General features: G+C 37.4%; 1 protein-coding gene across 28 annotated transcripts in view; it reads right to left on the reverse strand.

Annotated features, from left to right (window-relative positions):
* LOC132658402 (uncharacterized) overlaps positions 1 to 24,940 on the reverse strand; it is a 57,565-nt gene that overhangs the window by 17,184 nt on the left and 15,441 nt on the right. For 2 of the 28 annotated variants that reach the window (XR_009598024.1, XM_060404602.1), the window contains exon 3: positions 22,528 to 22,658. The exons of the other annotated variants lie outside the window; for them this stretch is intronic. The gene's annotated coding sequence lies outside the window, so the exon portion shown is untranslated. The remainder of the gene's footprint in view (positions 1 to 22,527; positions 22,659 to 24,940) is intronic. 28 annotated transcript variants of the gene reach the window in all.

The following is a 24,940-nucleotide window of genomic DNA, read 5'->3' on the forward strand; positions in this document are numbered from 1 at the left end:
ATGTTTAAATTCTATTTTGATTCATTCACATAACCATAAACTTCGCTATTAAAGCTAGATATTTCCCCTACTAAAGAAAAGCCGTTAGCTATACATACTAAGTCCATAAAAATTAACACACTAAGGTTGAATACATAATTGGTAAACTATTTATGGAACTCTCCTTAGCATAAATATATTTAAGGTTGTCTATATATTTCCAGGTGAATTGGGCAGCAGATGAATCAATCTAATTAGAAAATATAAAAACCATTCACCAAGTCCCAGATCACTTATCAATAATATAGCAAGATGAGTGCAAAACAAGCTATTAATGTAGATTTGGACTTACTGGGAGATGAAACAGAAGACAAGCTTGTAGATATTGAAATTTAGAAAGAAGCAAAAGTTTAGAAATACTTGAATATAACCAAGGTTGAAGTTTATATAGTTATCACTTTCTGGAATAAAAACTTAAAATTCCAGATCAAGAGAAAAAAGTAGCAGAAAATATTAGGCGTTTAAAAATGTTTTGATAATCTAGGGGGAGGATGTCATTCATGGCACACTGCAAAAGGAAAATCAGACATTCAAGGAAGGACAGGAAACTTTGACTAGCTTGAAGTTCCTTTTGGGTACTGTTTACAAAGCTTGTAACTGGAGTCAGCATATAGAGACCTGAAAGTGTAAACCATAAAGTGAAAGCTATTTCTGCTGGTTGGGAGCTTGGAACACTTTTATTTATTTATTTATTTATTTTAATAGTAGTAATATGACTAGAGAAAATTCTAGGAGAGAATAGGGTTGACTAATGGGTCTATGAACATCATTTTAGCAAAGAGAATCTGTGTCCAAAAGAGGAAAAATCCATATTATTTTCTATTTTGAGTAGACCAAGGAAACAATCTCTAAAGTACAATTTAGTTATCCTTCATTCTATCTTTTAAAATAACACAAGTTGCTGTCTAATTTGTTATTTTCAAAGTATCCTTGATTTTGGAGCAATATTCAAAAAAGGCCAATTTTAGTTTCTATATTTGAGAGTCCTCAAAGCCAGAGTATCAAATTTTAGGGCTAAAAAAAATCATAGCTACTAGTGTAAAGTTATTAAGTTGTTTTTTAAATCATTATATATAATTAGAGTGGCAATATAAGTTATTGCCTAAACTGGGATTCTTTAAAAGTGAAAGGGTGAATAAAACATGCTGAGCCAGAGTCAGGACATCTGGCATCCAGACAACACAGGTAATAAAAACTGCCTACAGTAAATCACACATAAGGGTACCCTATACAGAATCAGTTTCTTCTTCTTTGTGTATTTATTCTTCTGTCCTAATGCTTATGGCATGTCATTTTAAATGGCATCTTAAGCTGAAATCTATTTGTAACTCAGCAGCTTCTCTCCTTATTGTCTGTGTTTTTCCCTTCAGGTACGTATATCAGTTCAGTTGCTCAGTCGTGTCCAACTCTTTGCAACCCCATGAACCACAGGACACCAGGCTTCCCTGTCCATCACCAACTCCCGGAGTCCACCCAAACCCATGTCCATTGAGTTGGTGATGCCATCCAACCATTTCATCCTCTGTCGTCCCCTTCTCCTCCTGCCATCAATCTTTCCCAACATCAGGGTCTTTTCAAATGAGTCAGCTCTTTGCATCAGGTGGCCAAAGTACTGGAGTTTCAGCTTTAACATCATTCCTACCAATGAACACCCAGGACTGATCTCCTTTAGGATGGACTGGTTGGATCTCCTTGCAGTCCAAGGTACTCTCAAGCATCTTCTCCAATACCACAGTTCAAAAGCATCAATTCTTTGGTGCTCATCTCTCTTTATAGTACAACTCTCACGTCCATACAGGATTACTAGAAAAAAACATATCTTTGTCTCGACAGACCTTTGTTAGCAAAGTAATGTCTCAGTTTTTTAATATGCTGTCTAGGTTGGTCATAACTTTCCTTCCAAGGAGTAAGTGTCTTTTAATTTCATGACTGCAATCACTATCTGCAGTGATTTTGGAGCCCAGAAAAATAAAGTCAGCCACTGTTTCCAGGTAAGCATATAACAGAACCATAATAACCATTCAAAAGCACTTTCAACTTTCTCTCTGTCAGAAAATAGATGTATTTTCTATCAGACTAAGCTTGTTTTTTCCACTTACTGGAAAAGAAAAGACACTGAGAAATACTTGGTTGCTTATTTCTTTCACTTGCAAAGGGCTAGAAATAGAACTGGCGAAGGAAATGGCAACCCACTCCAGTGTCAACCCATTCCAGTGTTCTTGCCTGAAGAATCCCAGGGACAGAGGAGCCTGGTGGGTTGCTGTCTGTGGTGTTGGACAGGGTTGGATATGACTGAAGTGACTTAGCAGCAACAGCAGAAGAAACAGAACATTACTGGAATTTCTATAAGAAGGTAAAGGCAAATATTGCTATTTCTACATATCTGAAATTTTGTCACCATTCTCCTACAAGCAATTCTCAAGAATGTCTTTTTGCCCTTAAAAGTCAATAATATAAAAATTTAGTCTCAGCTTCACCAGAGAAACAACTCATTCAAAAATTTACATTGATCTCTCATCCAAATATACTCCAAATGATAAAACTGATTTCTCCTTCCTCTACAAATGTATTACTCAGTAAAAAGAAATTCCATGACATGTTAATGGTGACTTCCTGCAGTCTGCTTGAATATGATTGTTAAAATAATAATTTGTTAATAACAAATTTACTTATTTGTGTATTTCCTTTTGATGAGTATTCCACTATGTTTGCTGTAGTTTTAAGAAGGAAATTTTAAAAATTTTAAGAATGAAAACAGGAACTAAATAGCCTCTTGCTGAAACTGATAGAGGAAAGTGAAAAACCTGGCTTAAAACAACATTCAAAAAATGAAGATCATGGCATCACTTCATGGCAAGTATATTGGGAAACAATGGAAACAGTGACAGACTTTATTTGTTTGGGCACCAAAATCACCGCAGATAATAACTGCAGCCATGAAATTAAAAGACGCCTGCTCTTTGGAAGAAAAATTATGACCAACCTCGACAGCATAGTAAAAAGCAGAAATATTACTTTGCCAACAAAGATCCATCCATAGTTAAGCTTTTGTTTTTCTAGTAGCCATGTATGGTCATGAGAGTTGGACCATAAAGAAACATGAGCACCAAAGAACTGATGCATTTGAACTGTGGTGTTGGAGAATACTCTTGAGAGTCCCTTGTAAGTGAATATTACAATATTCTAACCCCTCTCCAAATTTAAGCAATGAAATATTTGGAAAAAACTAGAGGCCAGTTAAACACATACATTTAATTTGTAGCTGTAAATAAATATACATAAAAGAATTATATGAAATATGAATTTAAGTCAGAGTAATTACTTCCCAAAATATCTATCTCATTTTGAATTAGCAGTTTGTTCATTAGAAGAGATATGAATATAATAAGAACTCTTCATAGAAATCTACATAGAAACTCTTTATAGAAATGAAATCAAATAGATGTATAGAAAGCAGGAAGAGACACAATGGACAGTGAGAGAGGATTTGGACATGGTTCTCTCTGAAAAAAGGAAAAAAATATCAGCTTTTATCCAAGCTGAAAAAAAAAAGTCTCAGGGAGATATAGATTTAACACACACTACCCTTTTTTGCACAGGTGTGTTATGGAAAGGCAATATGAAGAGTCTGAGTACTTTGTACATGGATGAGGAAATATAATTTCCAACTGGCATAGTCCCCAGAGACTATGCCAAATTTCCTATGATTCAGAAAAACGTTATTTAGAGGAACTACAAATCTAAACACTCTTTAACCTCCCCTCATTAATTCACTGTATCACTCAGAATCAGGGTGATACTTGCTATCTGTCCAATCTATCTGATCATCATACCTGAGGATCTTCCTCACACCCTTCTCTGCAATTTTTAACCAAATCCCTTTTTCATATTACAGGTTAAAATTATTTCCTAAAATATATATCTGACCATGGCACTTCCTATTTAAAATCATTTAGTGGATCCTGATCATCTATGATTTTGAAGTGATTATGATGAACTGCTGCATCTAAAAAACTTGCTAGGTCAAAATTCCTGCCATTCCCCCCAATGTTCGGTGCCTTTTATATCCAATTTGTTAGTATTGGCTTTATTCTAAGCACTAAGCATACTCTAGAAATCCACTTACATGTCATTTGGTTTATTCATTCATTTACTGAATATTTCTTAGTTACATTCAGTGTGTACAGAGAAATGGTGGGACAGGGTAAAGAAAAATGAATAAGGTAGTCACAATCTTTGTCCTTAAGAAACTAGGTAATCAACCAGGTACTTTTCCCCACATTGGATTAATGCTTCTCTTCTGGGTTCCCACAGCATTCTAACTATATCTCTATCTTGCTGCTGCTGCTGCTGCTAAGTTGCTTCAGTCGTGTCTGACTCTGTGCAACCCCACAGACGGCAGCCCACCAGGCTCTGCCATCCCTGGGATTCTCCAGGCAAGAACACTGGAGTGCGTCGCCATTTCCTTCCCCAATGCATGAAAGTGAAAAGAGAAAGTGAAGTCGCTCAGTCGTGTCCGACTTTTTCCAACCTAATGGACTGCAGCCTACCAGGCCCCTCGGTCCATGGGATTTTCCAGGCAAGAGTACTGGAGTGGGTTGCCATTGCCTTCTCCATGTCTCTACCTTAAGTCACATCAAAATACAGAGAAATAACCTATTTAATTTTGTATAATCCCAACAGACCATGAGTTCCCCTGATGGAAGGATAAATGTTATTTGTATCTTCATCCCCAGCATATGACTTGACTTTATAAAGTTTGTTAAATTTAGAAGTGCCTATATCATGTTTTGAAGGTATATATTATATTATGTATGTATATTACATGTAATATATAGTATAATAATTTCAGCCTGCATTAAAAGTGTAGATTATAAAACAATAGATCATAGTTAGGATTTCACATTAAAAACTAAAATTAAATATAAAATTTGAAAAGTCTAGGAGAAGAATGAAAGCATAAATTATACTGGAGAAGAGAAAACTATACTAAGGATTTATACACACATACAGACAGAGTAAGATCAGAGAGAAATAACATGACACATAGATAACATTAAGGAGCAGAGATAAAATAACTGGAATACAAACTACACTAAGAATCTAATTATCACACGGACCAACTTGAAGTATAGAATTTCAGTGTTATAGGATGGAAGAATGCTGATGAGAAAAAGTGTATCATCAGTCAGTGAGAGAAAAATGATAATTTAATATAGAAAATTAAGGCTAAGAAATACTACATGAAAATATGGAAACTAAAATTTGCTTAAGGATACATAAAACAAGGATATTGAAAATAAAAATGGATTTTTTAATTAAATTAAGTAAATTATGGACAAAAGCTAATCAAATAGATCTGTGATGAGGAAACAGACTGGCTGGTGACTACAAACCATTTGGGTTCTGAAGGGATTGAAAGTTATTAACAGTAAAGCTAGAGGGGAGCAGCATAAAGATCAGCAAAAACAAGGGATGGATTTTATGCAGGCAGAAGTGTTAGAGCATCTTGTGGATCAAAGCTATTCAGGTAGTATGCAAAATCAGAGATGTGCAGCATTAAGATGTCAGATACAAGGAAAGAGCCCTGAAGCCAGTGAGAGACAGAAGACAGAAGGCATGCACACAAGAGGCAGTCAGTCCAAGATCAAGGAAAGACGCTGGGAAATGGCAGCTAAGTCAGGTGACTTGCAGAACTGAGGCAGGTAATGGGCTTCCAGGAGGATTCAATAGGCAGCATTTGGCTGCAGGGAGAATGAAAAATTGTATCATCTGCTCACCCTTGGTTGATGGTTGGCTTTTGAATTTTATAATTGCTACAGAATATAAAGAAAAATCCCTTATGATTATACAGTGGAAGTGAGAAATAGATTTAAGGGCCTAGATCTGATAGATAGAATGCCTGATGAACTATGAAATGAGGTTCATGACATTGTACAGGAGACAGGGATCAAGACCATCCCCATGGAAAAGAAATGCAAAAAAAGCAAAATGGCTGTCTGGGGAGGCCTTACAAATAGCTGTGAAAAGAACAGAAGCGAAAAGCAAAGGAGAAAAGGAAAGATATAAGCATCTGAATGCAGCATGCCAAAGAATAACAAGAAAAAATAAAGCCTTCCTCAGCCATCAATGCAAAGAAATAGAGGAAAAGAACAGAATGGAAAAGACTAGAGATCTCTTCAAGAAAATTAGAGATACCAAGGGATAATTTCATGCAAAGATGAGCTCGATAAAGGACAGAAATGGTATGGACCTAACAGAAGCAGAAGATATTAAGAAGAGGTGGCAAGAATACACAGAAGAACTGTAAAAAAGATCTTCACAACCCGGATAATCACGATGATGTGATCACTCACCTAGAGCCAGACATCCTGGAATGTGAAGTCAAGTGGGCCTTAGAAAGCATCACTACGAACAAAGCTAGTGGAGGTGATGGAATTCCAGTTGAGCTATTTCAAATCCTGAAAAATGATGCTGTGAAAGTGCTGCACTCAATATGCCAGAACATTTGGAAAACTCAGCAGTGGCCACAGGACTGGAAAAGGTCAGTTTGCATTTCAATCCCAAAGAAAGACAATGCCAAAGAATTCTCAAACTACCACACAATTGCACTCATCTTACATGCTAGTAAAGTAATGCTCAAAATTCTCCAAGTCAGGTTTCAGCAATACATGAACTGTGAACTTCCAGATGTTCAAGCTGAATTTAGAAAAAGCAGAGGAAACTGAGATCAAATTGTCAACATCCGCTGGATCATGGGAAAAGCAAGAGAGTTCCAGAAAAACATCTATTTCTGCTTTATTGACTATGCCAAAAGCTTTGACTGTGTGGATCCAATAAACTGTGGAAAATTCTGAAAGAGATGGGTATACCAGACCACCTGACCTGCCTCTTGAGAAACCTATATGCAGGTCAGGAAGCAACAGTTGGAACTAGACTGGTTCAACCAGTCTGTTGTCATGGAACAACAGACTGGTTCCAAATAGGAAAAGGAGTACATCAAGGGTGTATATTGTCACTCTGCTTATTTAACTTAAATGGAGAGGACATCATGAGAAATGCTGGGCTGGAAGAAGCACAAGCTGGATGGAATCAAGATTGCCAGCAGAAATATCAATAACCTCAGATATGCAGATGACACTACCCTTATGGCAGAAAGTGAAGAGGAATTAAAAAGCCTCTTGATGAAAGTGAAAGAGGTGTGTGAAAAAGTTGGCTTAAAGCTCAACATTCAGAAAACGAAGATCATGGCATCTGGTCCCATCACTTCATGGGAAATAGATGGGGAAACAATGGAAACAGTGTCAGACTTTATTTTTCTGGGCTCCAAAATCACTGCAGATGGTGACTGCAGGTACAAAATTAAAAGATGCTTGTTCCTTGGAAGAACAGTTATGACCAACCTAGACAGCATATCAAAAAGCAGAGATTGTACAGGTGGCCTGTCAAGGTTTCTTGGTTAGGGAAGCTGTGTCGGTGTTCTGGTGCATGGAGCTGGATTTCTTCTCTCTGGAGTGCATGAAGTGTCCAGTAATGAGTTATGCCAGTAATGAGTTATGAGATGTCAATGGTTTTGTAGTAACTTTGGGCAGCCTGTATATTGGAGCTCAGGGCTGTGTTCCTGTCTTGCTAGAGAATTTGCGTGGTGCGTCTTGCTCTGAAACTTATTGGTCCTTGGGTGGTTCTTGGTTTCAGTGTAGGTATGGAGATGTTTGATGAGCTCCTGTCAATTAATGTTCCCTGGAGTCAGGAGTACTCTGATGTTCTCAGGATTTGGAATTATGCCTCCTGCTTCTGGTTTTCAGTCTTATTTTTACAGTAGTCTGAAGACTTCTCCTTCTATACAGCACCATTGATAAAACATCTAGGTTAAAGATGAAAAGTTTCTCCACAGTGAGGGACACCCAGATAAGTTCACAGAGACACATGGAGAAGAGAAAAGGGAGGAGAGAGTTAGAGGTGACCCGAATGAGATGAGGTGGAATCAATAGAGGACAGTGCAAGCTAGCCAGTAATCACTTCCTTATGTGCACTGCCCAACTGGACCACTCAGAGATGTTCACGGAGTTATACAGAGAAGAGAAGAGGGAGGAAGGAGACAGAGGTGGCCAGGAGGACAAAAGCAGGGAATGAAAAGAAGAGAGAAAGATCCAACCAGTAATCAGTTCTCTAAGTGTTCTCAACCATCTGGAACACACAGAGTCACAGAGTTGGGTAAAGGAGAGGGTGTAGGGAGGAGACAGAGGTGACCTAGTGGAGAAAAAGGAGAGTCCAAAGGGGGCGAGACCAGTCAAGCTAGTAACCTAGCTCCCAAGTAAAAATGGGTACTGAAGATTGGGTTCTTAAAGGTACAAAATTGATAACAAATACCAAAAAGCAAAGATTAAAATCTAGAGTAGAGTTTGGATTTTCAAAAATACAATATTAAAGAAAAAAAAAAAGAGAGAGAGAGAGGAAAAACAAACAATCTCTTTAAAAAGTGGTGCTGGGAAAACTGGTCAACCACTTGTAAAAGAATGAAACTAGAACACTATCTTACACCATACACAAAAAGAAACTCATAATGGATTACAGATCTAAAGGTAAGACCAGAAACTATAAAACTCCTGGAGGAGAACATAGTCAAAACACTCTCCAACATAAATCACAGCAGGATTCTCTATGACTGTTATAGAGAAGAAACTAACACAAGATTATAAAGCAACAATACACCAATAAAACTTTAAAAAGCAAATAAATAAATAAATAAAAATAAGTTTATAAAATGAGATTCAAGAAAACAAATAAATAAAAGCAAAAATAAACAAATGGGACCTAATTAAAATTAAAAGCTTTTGCACAACAAAGGAAAATATAAGCAAGGTGAAAAGACAGCCTTCTGAATGGGAGGAAATAATAGCAAATGAAGCAACTGACAAACAACTAATCTCAAATATATACAAGCAACTCCTGCAGATCAATTACATAAAAATAAACGATCAAATCAAAAAATGGGCCAAAGAACTAAACAGACATTTCTCCAAAGAAGACAGACAGATGGCTAACAAACACATGAAAAGATGCTCAGCATCACTCATTATTAGAGAAATGCAAATCAAAACCACAATGAGGTACCATTTCACGCCAGTCAGAATGGCTGCGATCCATAAGTCTACAAGTAATAAATGCTGGAGAGGGTGTGGAGAAAAGGGAACCCTCTTACACTGTTGGTGGGAATGCAAACTAGTACAGCCACTATGGAAAAAAGTGTGGAGATTCCTTCGAAAACTGGACATAGAACTGCCTTATGACCCAGCAATCCCACTGCTAGGCATACACACCAAGGAAACCAGAATTGAAAGAGACACATGTACCCCAATGTTCAGCGCAGCACTGTTTATAATAGCCAGGACATGGAAACAACCTAGATGTCCATCAGCAGATGAATGGATAAGAAAGCTGTGGTACATATACACAATGGAGTATTACTCAGCCATTAAAAAGAATACATTTGAATCAGTTCTAATGAGGTGGATGAAACTGGAGTCTATTGTACAGAGTGAAGTAAGCCAGAAAGAAAAACACCAATAAGGTATACTAATGCATATATATGGAATTTAGAAAGATGGTAATGATAACCCTGTATGCGAGACAGCAAAAGAGACACAGATGTATACACCAGTCTTTTGGACTCAGAGGGAGAGGGAGAGGGTGGGATGATTTGGGAGAATGGCATTGAAACATGTATAATATCATATATGAAGTGAATTGCCAGTCCAGGTTCGATGCATGATACTGGATGCTTGGGGCTGGTGCACTGAGATGACCCAGAGGGAGGGTATGGGTAGGGAGGAGGGAGGAGGGTTCAGGATGGGGAACACGTGTATACCTGTGGTGGGTTCATGTTGATGTATGGCAAAACCAATACAATACTGTAAATTAATTAACCTCCAATTAAAATAAATAAATTTATATTAAAAAATAAACTAAATAGTACATTTAAAAAAAAAAAAGGCAGAGACATTCGGTCCAGAAATATCTTTGTCCAGAGATGGACAAAGGTCCGTCTTTTGTTTTTCCAGTAGTCATGTATGAATGTAAGAGTTGGACTATAAAGAAAGCTGAGTGCTGAAGAATTGATGTTTTTGAACTGTGGTGTTAGAGAAGATGCTTGAGAGTCCCTTGGACAGTGAAGGATTCCAACCAGTCCATCCTAAAGGATATCAGTCCTGAATATTCACTAGAAGGACTGATGCTGAAGCTTAAACTCCAATACTCTGGCACCTGAAAAGACGCTGATGCTGGGAAATATTGAAGGCAGGAGGAGAAGGGGATGACAGAGGATGAAATAGTTGGATGACATCACTGACTCTATGGACACGAGTTTGAGTAAGCTCCGGGAGTTGCTGAGACAGGGAAGCCTGGTGTGCTGTGGTCCAGGGAGTCTCTAAGAGTTGGACACGAGTGAATGACTGAACTAAACTAAACTAAGAGAGTGAAATTCTGTTAACTAAATTAGAGAAAATCACAGATCAAGAATTGGAAGGAAAGTGATGTTTAGTTATTAAAACTGCACTGCTTAGAGTTTAGATTTAATAACCTGCTAGATGCAACCAAATATTTCCATTGAGTTTAGAAGTTTAAAGATAGTTTCTCATTCATTTCCCCAGCTGATATCACAAAGTCCGTTAAATTAAAAAATAAGTCATTTTTCCTTCTATAGAAATAGATGAAACTAAAACTCAAATGTTAAGTAGTCTAATACAAATCTACAGTTCACATTATTTCATTTAATTCATTTATGCATTCATTTATTTAATTTCTGCAAATTTATTTAGTATTTTTCATATTCCAGGAAGTATACTAGATATACTATATATAAGGTAGTGAGCAAAAAAAGTAATCTACTTTCATAGGATATCTCCCATTCTAGAGGGAGACATGGACAAGACAAATGTAAACATAAATACATAAAAATTATTACTTGCAAACATAAATTCTCTTCAAATAAAAAAAAATATGTGCTATATGAATTAGCGAAGGACATGCAACCCACTCCAGTATTCTTGCCTGAAGAATACCGATAGACAGAAGAGCCTGGTGGGCTACAATCCATGGGGTCGCAGGGAGTCAGACACGACAGAAACAACTTAGCACACATTCATGCTATATGAATAGCTTATGAAAGCTTTGATAAAGTTCTTCTTTCAAGACTGAAGAGAAAAAGAAGAGCCAGTCCAGCGAAGAAGAAGAGTTTTCTAGGCAGGAAGAACATCATGTTTCAAGGCCTCTCACTTTCTAACCATGTCCGACCTGTCTGCCACATTTGGTGGAGTATTGCTCCAGTACCTTGTTTCAGATGTGTAAGATTCTCCTATCCATTAAACTATTCATGTCTCTGTTGCTGGGGAAAAAAAAAAAAAAAAAGACTCTCATCTCCTATTTACTAGTCTAACCCAGCACTATTAGTGGCACTGTGTGTGTGTGTTTATGGGGGACAAGACAAACACACTGTGTGTATTTATGGATGGGGAGTCATCCATCTCTGTATCATAGGTCTCACTTTCTTGGACCATAACCTTTTAGTTAAGTTTACTGTGAAGTTTTGCATGAGACTATAACATGGGAGATCCAATCAGTCCATTCGGAAGGAGATCAGCCCTGGGATTTCTTTGGAAGGAATAATGCTAAAGCTGAAACTCCAGTACTTTGGCCACCTCATGCAAAGAGTTGACTCTTTGGAAAAGACTCTGATGCTCGGAGGGATTGGGGGGGCAGGAAGAGAAGGGGACAACAGAGGATGAGATGGCTGGATGGCATCATGGACTCGATGGACGTGAGTCTGAGTGAACTCCGGGAGATGGTGATGGACAGGGAGGCCTGGCGTGCTGCGATTCATGGGGTCGCAAAGAGTCAGACACGACTGAGCCATTGAACTGAACTGAACTGATAACATGGGAAAGATTGAAAAGGAGAAAGGTGAAAATGGTCATGTCTAATACTTTTGGATACATGCTCAGGAAATCTAAGCTCCAGGAAACTTCCACTTGCACATGGATTTGCTGGACCAAACTGCCTAGAATGAAGGGACAGAGGCCATATCAAGAACACTTTCCACATAAGGTGGCTCAATTCCATCCTGCAAAATGTGGCACTCAATAAGTTATTTTAATTAGGGCAACAAACCTGAGATTTCCTGATATTTGGCATTACTGAAACCAATTAGATTTTTCATAAAACTAACTGGAAACCTGTTCAAGTTCTTTGAGATTTCTTTTTCTTTATAACAGTTTCTTCTACCCCTATCACAGGAAAGATATTAAGGCATTTTGTATGAAAGTGGGAGAAATGAAAAATGAGAGCAGCTGCTCAAAAAACGCTGCCTCCTTCTCATGGCACTCAAACAATATTTCCACAAGTGTTATATTTCAAAAGAATTTATATCTAAAGGGAATTTACTAAAATGTTTATGTGTTTCCAATAAGCCTCATCCTCATAAGCCTCCATAAGCCTCAACTGAAGCTAAATGTTGCTTGTCGGAATTATAAGCACAACAGTACTTTATATATTACTGAGACTGAGTCTGAGATTTGAAACTGCAGTGTGGCAAACCTAGGGGAAATGACTTAAGGCAATCATAGATGGGACAAGTATCTCTTATTTATTGCATATAAACAGTTTTGCATACAGACCCTCAAATCTAATGACTGAAAACGAATTTGGCTAATTCCAGAGTCTAGCCTCACAACGATTATGTTGAACATTCCTAGAATAGAAAAATGTTAAGTAGGAAAGTGTTATAATCATGAACAAGCAGTTTGTAACACAAAGCTAGTTGGAAAGAAATGGCAACTCACTCCAGTATCTTTGACAGGAGAATTCCATAGACAGAGGAACCTGGCAGGCTCCAGTCTATGGAGCTGCAAAAGCCTGACACGACTGACACTTTCACTTTGTCAGGATAGCAGGCTTTTTTTCTCTTGTTCCCTGGAAAAGTCTCCCCATGATCAAAGATGGCTATTATAGCTTTAGCCATCATACCAACAGTCTAAACCATAGGTAAAGGGGAGGTTCTTCTTCTTCTTCTTCTTTTTTTTTAAAATGAAGTGTACTCATTTTATTATTATTATTTTTTTTACTTTACAATATTGTATTGGTTTTGCCATATATCAACATGAATCCACCACAGGTATACACGTGTTCCCCATCCTGAATCCCCCTCCCTCCTCCTTCCTTGTACCACCCCTCTGGGTCATTTCAGTGCACCAGCCCCAAGCATCTAGTATCATGCATCGAACCTGGACTGACAATTCATTTCATATATGATATTATACATGTTTCAATGCCATCCTCCCAAATCATCCCACCCTTTTCCTCTCCCAGAGTCCAAAAGCCTGTTAAGAATTCATTTGAATTCATTTGGATGAAACTGGAGCCTCTTCCCTTTTAAGGAAACTTCATGGAACTCTAAAAAATTTCTCTTTATACCTCAACAGCCAACCACTGCAAGAGATGCTATGAAATATATCCTTTTATTGTGGTGGCATTGTCTCTAGTATTTGTTAAGTTAAAAGCGGAGATAAGATAACCTAGAAGAATTGAGTAGTTTGTGTTATACCATTGAGAGAATTCAAACAAGTAAATTCCATATTATTATAGAGCAGTTCAAACCTGGTCAAGAACTCAAAACTATAATATATAAATCTACTTTAAAAGTTAAAGCATGTATCTTATAATATGGACCATGAAGGATGGATGACTTCAAGAAATAAAGAACAAGCAGCCTGATATGAAACAGAAACTGCAGAATTTAGGCCCTGAATAAATATTTGTTGAACACCTGAATTAGCAATTGAAGAGATAATTCTCAATATCCTGTTGAAAGTAAGTGCAGTTCAATGTGCTACAAATCTGTGAAAAAACAGAGATTGGCAATTCATCTTGATACACTGAATCACCTTTAGTATGAGAATCCTGGCTCTCAGAACTGTGAGAGGTCTCAAAAGAATATCTAGTATAACCTTTACTTTTAGTCTAATAAAGAATTATAATCTCATTTTAGAGGTAAGACCCAAAGATATTAAATGACTCAGATATGAGAATACAGTTAATAAATCATTGCTTGAGATCTAGAATACTTGCTTGTTTTTTTCCATTTTATTGCTTATTCAGTGAGCTATATTTTCCACTTTATTTTTTTATTCTGATGTGTTAATCTTATTTGGGAATTTTGGGGAACAATCATGTACTAAAAAGACACTTAGAAAAGTTGTATTAATCATCATCGTTTTTGAAGTGTGTGTTCTATTCTTTCTAAAAGAGAATAATGGTGAGTTATTAATGAATAAGAAATTTCCAAATAAACAAGATCTTTCCTTTTCCTATATACAACATTATTTCTATTTGACAAAGCTTATAGCATCTCCAGAGACAAGTCCAGCAACCCAACAAGTGGGAAAATAAATACATTTCATTAATCTTTATTACATATGTGTGAGGGAGGTTACTATTGGCATAAATTGCTTGTAGGGTGAAAAACCAGAAAAAAAAGATAAAGGTGAAATAATGACTAAAAAGCTTTTTTTTCTCTTTGTCTCTGTTCTTCGTCTCAAGACTAGTAGGATACAATGGAATGGAGAGCAAAAGAAAAGATAAACAAAATAACATGCACAGTGTTCATATTTTTGGAAATGTTCTAAGTTTACTTATGGATCTTCAGCATAGTTAACTCATTATCCATGTTCTTTTGTGTTGATGGTTTTAGTTTTTACAGATGACTGGTAATTAGAGTGTTAGTTGAAGGACAAATCATTAGACTTCCCTGAGCTTTTTCATTGATATAATGGGAATAATTTATTTTGAGCACAAATCACAAAATTTCATTAGCACAAAGGTGAAAATTAGAAGCACTATAAATTTTACTTGGCATTGTTTTTCTGGTAGACAAACTTTTCAGCAGACAATTCTGTATTGTCCTGTTCAAGTTCTATAGCATCTCCACTAAAGTCTCAGGATGTGTTTCTCATTGCACTCATTAGGTACCACTGTGAAATTTTAAAGAGGAAACACTATCAGAAGACAAATGAAGAGTAATAACATTATCAGTTGTTAAGAATCTAAAGTTATTTAAAGGTCATAGAGCCTGTTTCTTTCCTTTCATACTTTAAGGCGTTTCAGTCTGTGGAAAAGCAGTTCATTCAAAATCATGAAGCTGGGTTAAGGTGGATTCAAGCCTAGATACCAGTCTCTTAATTAAGCATCCAGTTCTCCTTCTTATTAAGGAAAAGATGTATATAATTTTAAAAACTCATGAAGGTTATAAAAAATATCAGTAGAGGTATTACACTCCTGCTTTTCATTCCTTGCTGCCAAGTGTTATTTGTCCTTAAGCAAAAGACCTTCTTCTCCTCTGTTATTTGAATCCTAACACATATTACCTGTTTTTTTTTTCTTTATTCTGCTTATATTTTCATGTGTTTCCATTAACCTCAGAACCTACAATTATGACAGGTTAGAATGTAACTCACTGTCAAGAAAAAGAGATATAAGACAGGTATGGCAGGGATATAACTTCATTAGTGACAAGTAAAGAATTATATACTGAAGTTCAGCTTGAAAATTGTTCAAGTGAGAGAAATGCACACAAACACTCTTTGTCCTATTTCTTCATTAATTTAGGGATAATTACATTCATTTTTGCATGCTCACATTTATTTTCATGAGAAACATAATACTGTTTCATATGTATTAAATGTACCATTACATATTTTTAAAATTTAAATTAAAATATGTTCTGATATCTGCTTTTTCTATTTAAATAAATCCCTTACATGTAAAAACATTCATCCAATTGTCCTTCCTTCTTCATTGTTGAAGAACTGAATGTGTATGTATTTACTAAAAAGAAGTAGTGATTAAGTAAAGGAAAGTTTTAAATTCAAATTAAATCCACAGTCTTAAAACACAAACTATTCTTTGTCTATATTACTGTTTACTTTTAATGTCTTTCCATGATCTATTTCTCTGGACAAGGCAGGAAGGTAAAAGCATTGCAATTATCTATAATAGAAAATGCAATTTCATTCGCAAAGAACAAATAAAGCATGATACTTAAAAGGCTATAGGAAGATTAAAACTGACCTAATCAATTATTAAATAGTTAAAGAAATGTGGCCCTCAGAGCCATGGTTAGATAACTGTAGATGTTTAAAAGCTATGGAAACACATTCCATTTCAAATTGATAAAGTAATGTGTTCTTCAACTTGGGCTGCCATAATAAATCACCACAGACTTGGGTGGCTTATGTAAAAGAAATTTATTCTCATAGTTCTGGAACCTGGAAATCTAAGATAAAGGTATCAGCAAGACCATTCTTTTGTGAGGTCTTTTTTCTGGGCTTGCAGAATCCTCACATGTCCTTTTCTCTGTATGTGACACTCAAAGAAAAGGGTAAGGACAACAGTCCTATTGGATCAGGGCCTAACTTTATGATCTCATTTAACCTTAATTGCCATATCTCCAAATAGTCACATTGACAGGTTAGGTCTTAACATATAAAATCTAGAGGAGACACAATGGAGTCTATAACAGAATAGACTTAAAAAACCATTATAAAGTATAATAATGGATCCCATTAGTCAGTAGCAGTGATTACAATTTGCATTTGGAGCCAGTAATCTTGGACTATCCATATACCATGTTATTGTCATTGTTCATTCTCCCACCTATTTTAATGGCTATATTTTTGTTCAGAATTGCCATGACATCCTAGGTATGTGAAGAGTATAAGGTGAAGCAATCTGAATTATTCGTATTTTACAATTTATATACAGATAATAACATTGGTATCTAGAATTAAGGATTAAGGGACTTCCCTGGTGGCCCAGTGGTTAAGAATCCACCTGCTAATGAAGGGATGTGATATTGATCCCTGGTCACAGAATATCACATATGCTACAAGTGGACCCATGTAACCATCCTAGATCCCACGCTCTGCAACAAGAGAACCCACTGCGATGAGAAGCCTGTGTACCACAGCTAGAGAAAGACTGGGCATAGCAGTGAAGATTAAGTGTAGCCATAAATTAATAAATATATAAATATGAAAAAATTAAGAACTCACTATATGCCAGGCACTCCACTAATTTATTTTTCTTTATCATCTTATTTAATCTTCCTAACAAGTCTATGAATTCTAAGAAGTAGAATTATTTTCAGTAATTTACATAAGAAAACTTAATGCTTAGAGAAATTAGGTCCTTTGTCAAAAGTAGTACCTCTGCCTCCCTAAGGCCTAACTCTTCCTGTTACAGTTTGCCCAGACCCTAACACTTTGCTAAAGCTTTCAACCCCTATTTAACTGATGAAGACCCAAAATGTGAAGGTCAGTTTCTATAAGATTAGCTACTTATTTGTTGCTAAAACCATCATAAGTTAAATCTAAGCTTTACAGTTTAAATTATCTTGCCCAGATTCAACCATTAAAAATCAAATACATATGGTGTGACATATATCTCCATAAGCATTAATAGTGCCCTCCCCACTTACTAAAATTCAAAATCCAAGCCACAGACCCTAGAGAAAAGGACTCCTGAATTCCATATGTGTTCTTCCCCAAATGTGAATATTTATCCCCTAAAACTGTGAAAATCACTCAGTCGTATCCGAATCTTTGCAACCCCGTGGACTATACAGTCCATGGAATTCTACAGGCCAGAATAGTGGAGTGGGTAGCTATTTCCTTCTCCAGGGGATCTTCCCAACCCAGGGATCGAACCTATGTCTCCCGCATTGCAGGTGGATTCTTTACCAGCTGAGCCACCAGGACATCTCCCCTATTTTGTAGGGGTAGTGCCTTGGAATCATAAACCAAACGGCATGGAGGTCATTCCATGAGCAAATTCATTCTTATTGTCAAGTGAGAGTGAGGGGCAGGGCCAAATCTTCTGTTTTTCCCTCCAAATTCATTAATCAGACATTACTCCTTTCTCCTCTAGAATGAAATATGTGAGAAACATAAAGAAAAACAATAGTGTTTACATGAAAGGGAGCATCAGGGCATTTACTCTTCAAAATTCTGCCTCAGTAGTAAATATAATTTACAGAGATTTATTTATATAAATGCCAAGATTTTATTTAACCAGAATTATGAAGAAATTGCATTAGAGAAATGGGAAAGGGATTTGTCCTGTGTGTGTATCTGTGTGTTTTCAGATCAAGTCATACAAGAGAGTTGCATCCTAATCTGCTGTAAATGGATAAAGGATAGCTGAAGGGTTAATGCGGCCACAATAGGGAAAGCAGAGATGCGCCTGCAAACAGGACTCTCTGCCTGGGCTGAACGTGCTTGCAAACAAGATGTTCTGCCAAGGAGACTGGACACAGCCTTGACTTTAATGGTCCCTTGCAAACGAGGGAACATTCCCTTCCTGTGATAAGGAGGAAGAAAGGGCTCTGGACAGACTCTGCAGTAAGCAGGAATTTCACTCCCTTTTGCTGTACGATAACATTTATGCACATGCGCTATACTGAGAAGGCTTAGTCATACAGTCTGGAATTCTGCCCAGGGGGGCTATATAAAAGTAAACCGCAAGCTTGCTTGCTTGCGCAGTTCTTTTTCCTCCGGCCGGAGTTGTGTCTGTATCTTGTGTGTCATGTCTTTGTGTCATTTCACTCGCAATCTCCAAAAGATAACAAAGGAAAAACTTAATTTTAAGCATATTTTATATATCTGAAGGGCTTCCTTCGTGGCTCAGATGGTAAAGAATCTGCCTGCAGTGCAGGAGGCCCAGGTTCAATCCTTGGGTTGGGAAGATTTCCTGGAGAAGGAAATGGAAACCTACTCTAATATTCTTGCCTGCAGAATTCCAGGCAAGGAATTCTGGACAGAGGACTCTGGTGGCTACAGTCCATGGAATAACAGAGTCAGATATGACTAAGCAACTAACACTATTGCCCTCATAAAGTTCTTCTCTGGAAACAACTAGTTCCATGATTGTTTTATATATATGAAAGGAAATATCAGAAAAAAATAGCTTTAGAGTTCAAAGTACTTTTTTCAAAGGAACTTAAGTCAAGAGTGGGGCAAAGTACTTACTGAAGGGTTAAGTACTTACTGAAGCAGTGGCCACAGGAAAATGTTTTTTTTAAGTTTTGTAGTATTATTTGACCCAACAAGGGCCTAGATCTGATAGATAGAGTGCCTGATGAACTGTGGAATGAGGTTTGTGACACTGTACAGGAGACAGGTATCAAGACCATCCCCATGGGAAAGAAATGTAAAAAAGTAAAATGGCTGTCTGGGGAGGCCTTACAAATAGCTGTGAAAAGAACAGAGGTGAACAGCAAAGGAGAAAAGGAAAGATATAAGCATCTGAATGCAGAGTTCCAGAGAATAGCAAGAAGAGATAAGAAAGCCTCCTTCAGCAATCAATGCAAACAAATAGAGGAAAAGAACAGAATGGGAAAGACTAGAAATCTCTTCAAGAAAATTAGAGATACCAAGGGGACATTTCATGCAAACATGGGCTTGATAAAGGAAAGAAATGGTATGGACTTAACAGGAGCAGAAGATAAAGGAGAGGTGGCAAGAATACACAGAAGAACTGTACAAAAAAGATCTTAATGACCCAGATAATCATGATGGTGTGATGACTCATCTAGAGCCAGACATCCTGGAATGTGTCAAGTGGGCCTTGGAAAGCATCGCTATGAACAAAGCTAGTGGAGGTGATGGAATTCCAGTGGAGCTATTTCAAATCCTGAAAGATGATGCTGTGAAAGTGCTGCACTCAATATGCCCGCAAATTTGGAAAACTCAGCAGTGGCCACAGGACTGGAAAATGTCAGTTTTCATTCCTATTTCAAAGAAAGGCAATGACAAAAAGTGCTCAAACTACCACACAATTGCACTAATCTCACAGGCTAGTAAATTAATGCTCAAAAATATCCAAGCCAGGCTTCAGCAATGCTTGAACCGTGAACTTCCTGATGTTCAGGCTGGTTTTAGAAAAGGCAGAAGAACCAGAGATCAAATTGCCAACATCTGCTGGATCATGGAAAAGGCAAGGAAGTTCCAGAAAAGCATCTATTTCTGCTTTATTGACTATGCCAAAGCCTTTGACTGTGTGGATAACAATAAACTGTGGAAAATTCTGAAAAGATGGGAATACCAGACCACCTGACCTGCCTCCTGAGAAATCTGTATGCAGGTCAGGAAGCAGCAGTTAGAACTGGACATAGAACAACAGAGTGGTTCCAAATAGGAAAAGGAGTATGTCAAGGCTGGATATTGTCACCCTGCTTATTTACCTTATATGCAGAGTACATCATGAGAAACGCTGGACTGGAAACCCAAGCTGGAATGAAGATTGCCGGGAGAAATATCAATAATCTCAGATATGTAGATGACACCACCCTTATGGCAGAAAGTGAAGAGGAACTAAAAGCCTCTTGATGAAAGTGAAAGAGAGAGAAAAAGTTGGCCTAAAGTTCAATATTCAGAAAACGAAGTTCATGGCATCTGGTCCCATCACTTCATGGGAAACAGATGGGGAAACAGTGGAAACAGTGTCAGACTTTATTTTTATGGGCTCCAAAATCACTACAGATGCTGATTGCAGCCATGAAATTAAAAGACGCTTACTCCTTGGAAGAAAAGTTATGACCAACCTAGACAGTATATTCAAAAGCAGAGACATTACTTTGCCGACTAAGGTCCGTCTAGTCAAGGCTATGGTTTTTCCTGTGGTCATGTATGGATGTGAGAGTTGGACTGTAAAGAAGACTGAGCACCGAAGAATTGATGCTTTTGAACTGCAGTGTTGAAGAAGATTCTTGAGAGTCTCTTGGACTGCAAGGAGATCCAACCAGTCCATTCTGAAGAAGATCAGCCCTGGGATTACTTTGGAACAAATGATGCTAAAGCTGAAACTCCAGTACTTTGGCCACCTCATGTGAAGAGTTGACTCATTGGAAAAGACTCTGATGCTGGGAGGGATTGGGGGCAGGAGGAGAAGGGGACGACAGAGGATGAGATGGTTGGATGGCATCACTGACTCGATGGACGTGAGTCTGAGTGAATTCCGGGAGATGGTGATGAACAGGGAGGACTGGCGTGCTGCAATTCATGGGGTCGCAAAGAGTCGGAAACGACTGAGTGACTGAATTGAACTGAACTGAACTATGTATATATATTTTTGCTTTGATATAAAATTAAATACCATGGATTAATAGCAACAGAAACATTAAAACTTCGCCTGTTATTCTAATGATTGATTTAGCCAAGAAAATAAAAGAAAAGGAAAGAAGGAAGGAAACAAAAAGTAATTTAAAAATGACTGGTTCTGGTACCAGATAGAAACTTATGTTCAAAATGAAGACAATGACACTGCATCTCTTTTTTATAAAGAAAAAGAGGAAATTTTGCAGCATAAATATTTTCAAAATGCATTTTCAGAGACACAGGCCAGCTCTTCAGTCCTCCAGAACTCCACTGTCCAATACGGTAACCATTAGCTACCCGTGGTTATTTAAAATTAGGTGTAAATAAGGTTTTAAGTTCTATCCCTCACGTTAGCCACAGTTCATATGCTAAAAAGCCACATCTGGCTTATGGTAATCTTTTGGAGAGCAGAAATAAATCTTTTCAATACTACATAAATTTCTATTGGAAAGCACTGTTCTAGGTCTTGCTGTTTACATGCTGAATCTGTACTAAGTCTATCACGTGGTGGCTCAGATTGCAAAGAATCTGCCTGCAATGCAGGGGACCTGGGTTCAACCCCTGGGTCGCAAAGATCCCCTGGAGAAGCGAATGGCTATCCACTCTAGTATTCTTGCCTGGGGAATTGTATGGACAGAGAAGCCTGGCAAGCTACAGCCCATGGGATCACAAACAGTCAGACATGACTAAGCAACTAACCTTTCATACTCTGAAACCCATTGTCTTGAGGAGAAATGAACAAACCTGCTAAGATATCAATGCCTTTAGAAAACCAAATATTTTCATATTATTTACAAATAAGTTTAATATTCTAGCCCTGAACTGGAACTACTTCATTCATATTCTACAGATATTTATTAAGCACTGGTCATGTGCCAGGCAGTTTGCTGGATATTGAGAAAACAATGTCACTCAAGATGCTCAATATCCATCAGCAAAATGATGGTACAGGAAGCCCCAGAACCTGGTGTACCACGCAAGCATCAACTTAACAACATGCAGCCCCAGAAACTTCTGTAAGAGATTCAGAAATCAGTTAGGAAGATGTAGCACTAAGGCAAGTTCAAATCCAAGAAGAGTCACAATGAAACAGATAAGAAAAGCTATTTAATTCCAGCTATGCTACCCCAAGCTAGCACAGTTTGTAATTGGGAAGAGAAGCCCAGCTGTGGCTTCTCCTTTGGGAAGGAAAGAGAATGGTAGAATGTGTATTTAAAGTTCCAGATTTTAGAGGGACTGCTTTCTGTTTAACCTGATTCAAGGCACTGACAGGTAACTGACATACCTTGGATGCCAGAGGCTGCAGAAATTAAAAGAGAATTCAGCAGACTGTGGCAGCACTAGAGAGTTATAAAACTGCAGACAGAAATAGCCTCAGTTCACCATGATCAGGAGTAAGGAGTTTATGTCTTCTCCCTAGTGAGAGAAAGAAGAGTGGATTCATGTCGATGTATGGCAAAACCATACAATATTGTATAGTAAAAACAAATAAATAATAATAATAATAAATAATGATAAATGGTTAAAAAATTGAAAAAAAAAAACTTTAAAATAAGAATTAAAAAAAAAGAGTAGAGCATGAGTCCAACATTCTCACTCTTGCAGGTAGGTGCAGTCTGAGACTGGTTTCTGTTTCATCTGATGTGAAGTGCTGACAGAATAGTTACACCTTGACACTTGGGGGATACAGATAGCCTGGTGGCTTCAGGCAGAACCAGAGAAAAACAATAAACCTTTCAAACTGGAAAATGATATACACAAGCCCAGAGAAGGTACATCCTTAGAAAAAGCTGGAGAGACCCAAAAATCTGTAGCTGGATTGATTGGTGAAAGTCTTTCCCTGTATGAAGCCAGTAGATAAGACTGGAAGAGGTGTCTTTTTGTGTTCAAATGTGTGGATTCCAACATAGCGTTATAAGGCACATGAAGAAACAGGGAAATATGACCCAATCAGAGGAATAAAAAACATCTCCAGAAACTGACCTTAAAGAAAGTAGCACAGTATTATTAACTATATTCACCATTGTTGTAAAGCACATCTCTAGAACTTATTTATCTTCCTAAAATAAATCTTTATACCATTGATCATCTCCCAGTTTCCCCCTTTTCCCACTCCCTGGCAAACAACATTCTGCTTTTTGCTTCTAAGAGATTGATTACTTCATTGGTTTCACATAAGATATCTAAAGTTAGATTTCATATTATATGCTTTTTACCACAATAAAAAAGAGATGTAAAAAAAGATGATTAGAATCTATCCAGGCTTTGAACAATTAAGTAAGACTATGCATTACTGTCCAAAACAATGTCATAAGGGCTATTATAGAACAGTATAGGGTGATAAGGGAGAAGAGAAGAGAGGCACTTAGCTAATGTCTAAGGCTGACAGGATCATCAAGAAAGCCCTTCCAGAAGAACTGTTACCAAAGCTAAGGATGAGAAACTAGTGACACTTCCTACACAAACATGCAAGTTTAGAAGATGACCTAGTATTTATTTCAGTCAAAAGGAAGACCATGTAAGAAAGGTTAAGAGCCACAGAAAGTATGTTTATATATATATATATATATATATATATATATAATTTTTTTAATTTTTATTTTTACTTTATTTTACTTTTACAATACTGTATTGGTTTTGCCATACATTGACATGAATCCACCATGGGTGTACATGCAATCCCAAACATGAACCCCCCTCCCATCTCCCTCCCCACAACATCCCTCTGGGTCATCCCCGTGCACCAGCCCCAAGCATGCTGCATCCTGCATCGGACATAGACTGGCAATTCGATTCTTACATGATAGTATACATGTTTCAATGCCATTCTCACAAATCATCCCACCCTCTCCCTCTCCCTCGGAGTCCAAAAGTCCGCTATACCCATCTGTGTCTTTTTTGCTGTCTTGCATACAGGGTCATCATTGCCATCTTTCTAAATTCCATATATATGTGTTAGTATACTGTATTGGTGTTTTTCTTTCTGGCTTACTTCACTCTGTATAATCAGCTCCAGTTTCATCGATCTCATCAGAACTGATTCAAATGTATTCTTTTTAATGGCTGAGTAATACTCCATTGTGTATATGTACCACAGCTTTCTTATCCATTCATCTGCTGATGGACATCTAGGTTGTTTCCATGTCCTGGCTATTATAAACAGTGCTGCGCTGAACATTGGGGTACATGTGTCTCTTTCAATTCTGGTTTCCTCGGTGTGTATGCTCAGCAGTTCGATTGCTGGGTCATATGGCAGAATAAAATACTTAGGAATATATCTACCTAAAGAAACTAAAGACCTATATATAGAAAACTATAAAACACTAATGAAAGAAATCAAAGAGGACACTAATAGATGGAGAAATATACCATGTTCATGGATCGGAAGAATCAATGTAGTGAAAATGAGTATACTACCCAAAGCAATCTACAAATTCAATGCAATCCCTATCAAGCTACCAACGATATTTTTCACAGAACTAGCACACATAATTTCAAGATTTGTATGGAAATACAAAAAACCTCGAATAGCCAAAGCAATCTTGAGAAAGAAGAATGGAACTGGAGGAATCAACTTGCCTGACTTCAGGTTCTACTACAAAGCCATAGGCATCAAGACAGTATGGTACTGGCACAAAGACAGAAATATAGATCAATGGAACAAAATAGAAAGCCCAGAGATAAATCCACACACCTAT

This window comes from Ovis aries, chromosome 22, assembly GCF_016772045.2.
Source record: "Ovis aries strain OAR_USU_Benz2616 breed Rambouillet chromosome 22, ARS-UI_Ramb_v3.0, whole genome shotgun sequence".
Taxonomy (NCBI): domain Eukaryota; kingdom Metazoa; phylum Chordata; class Mammalia; order Artiodactyla; family Bovidae; genus Ovis; species Ovis aries.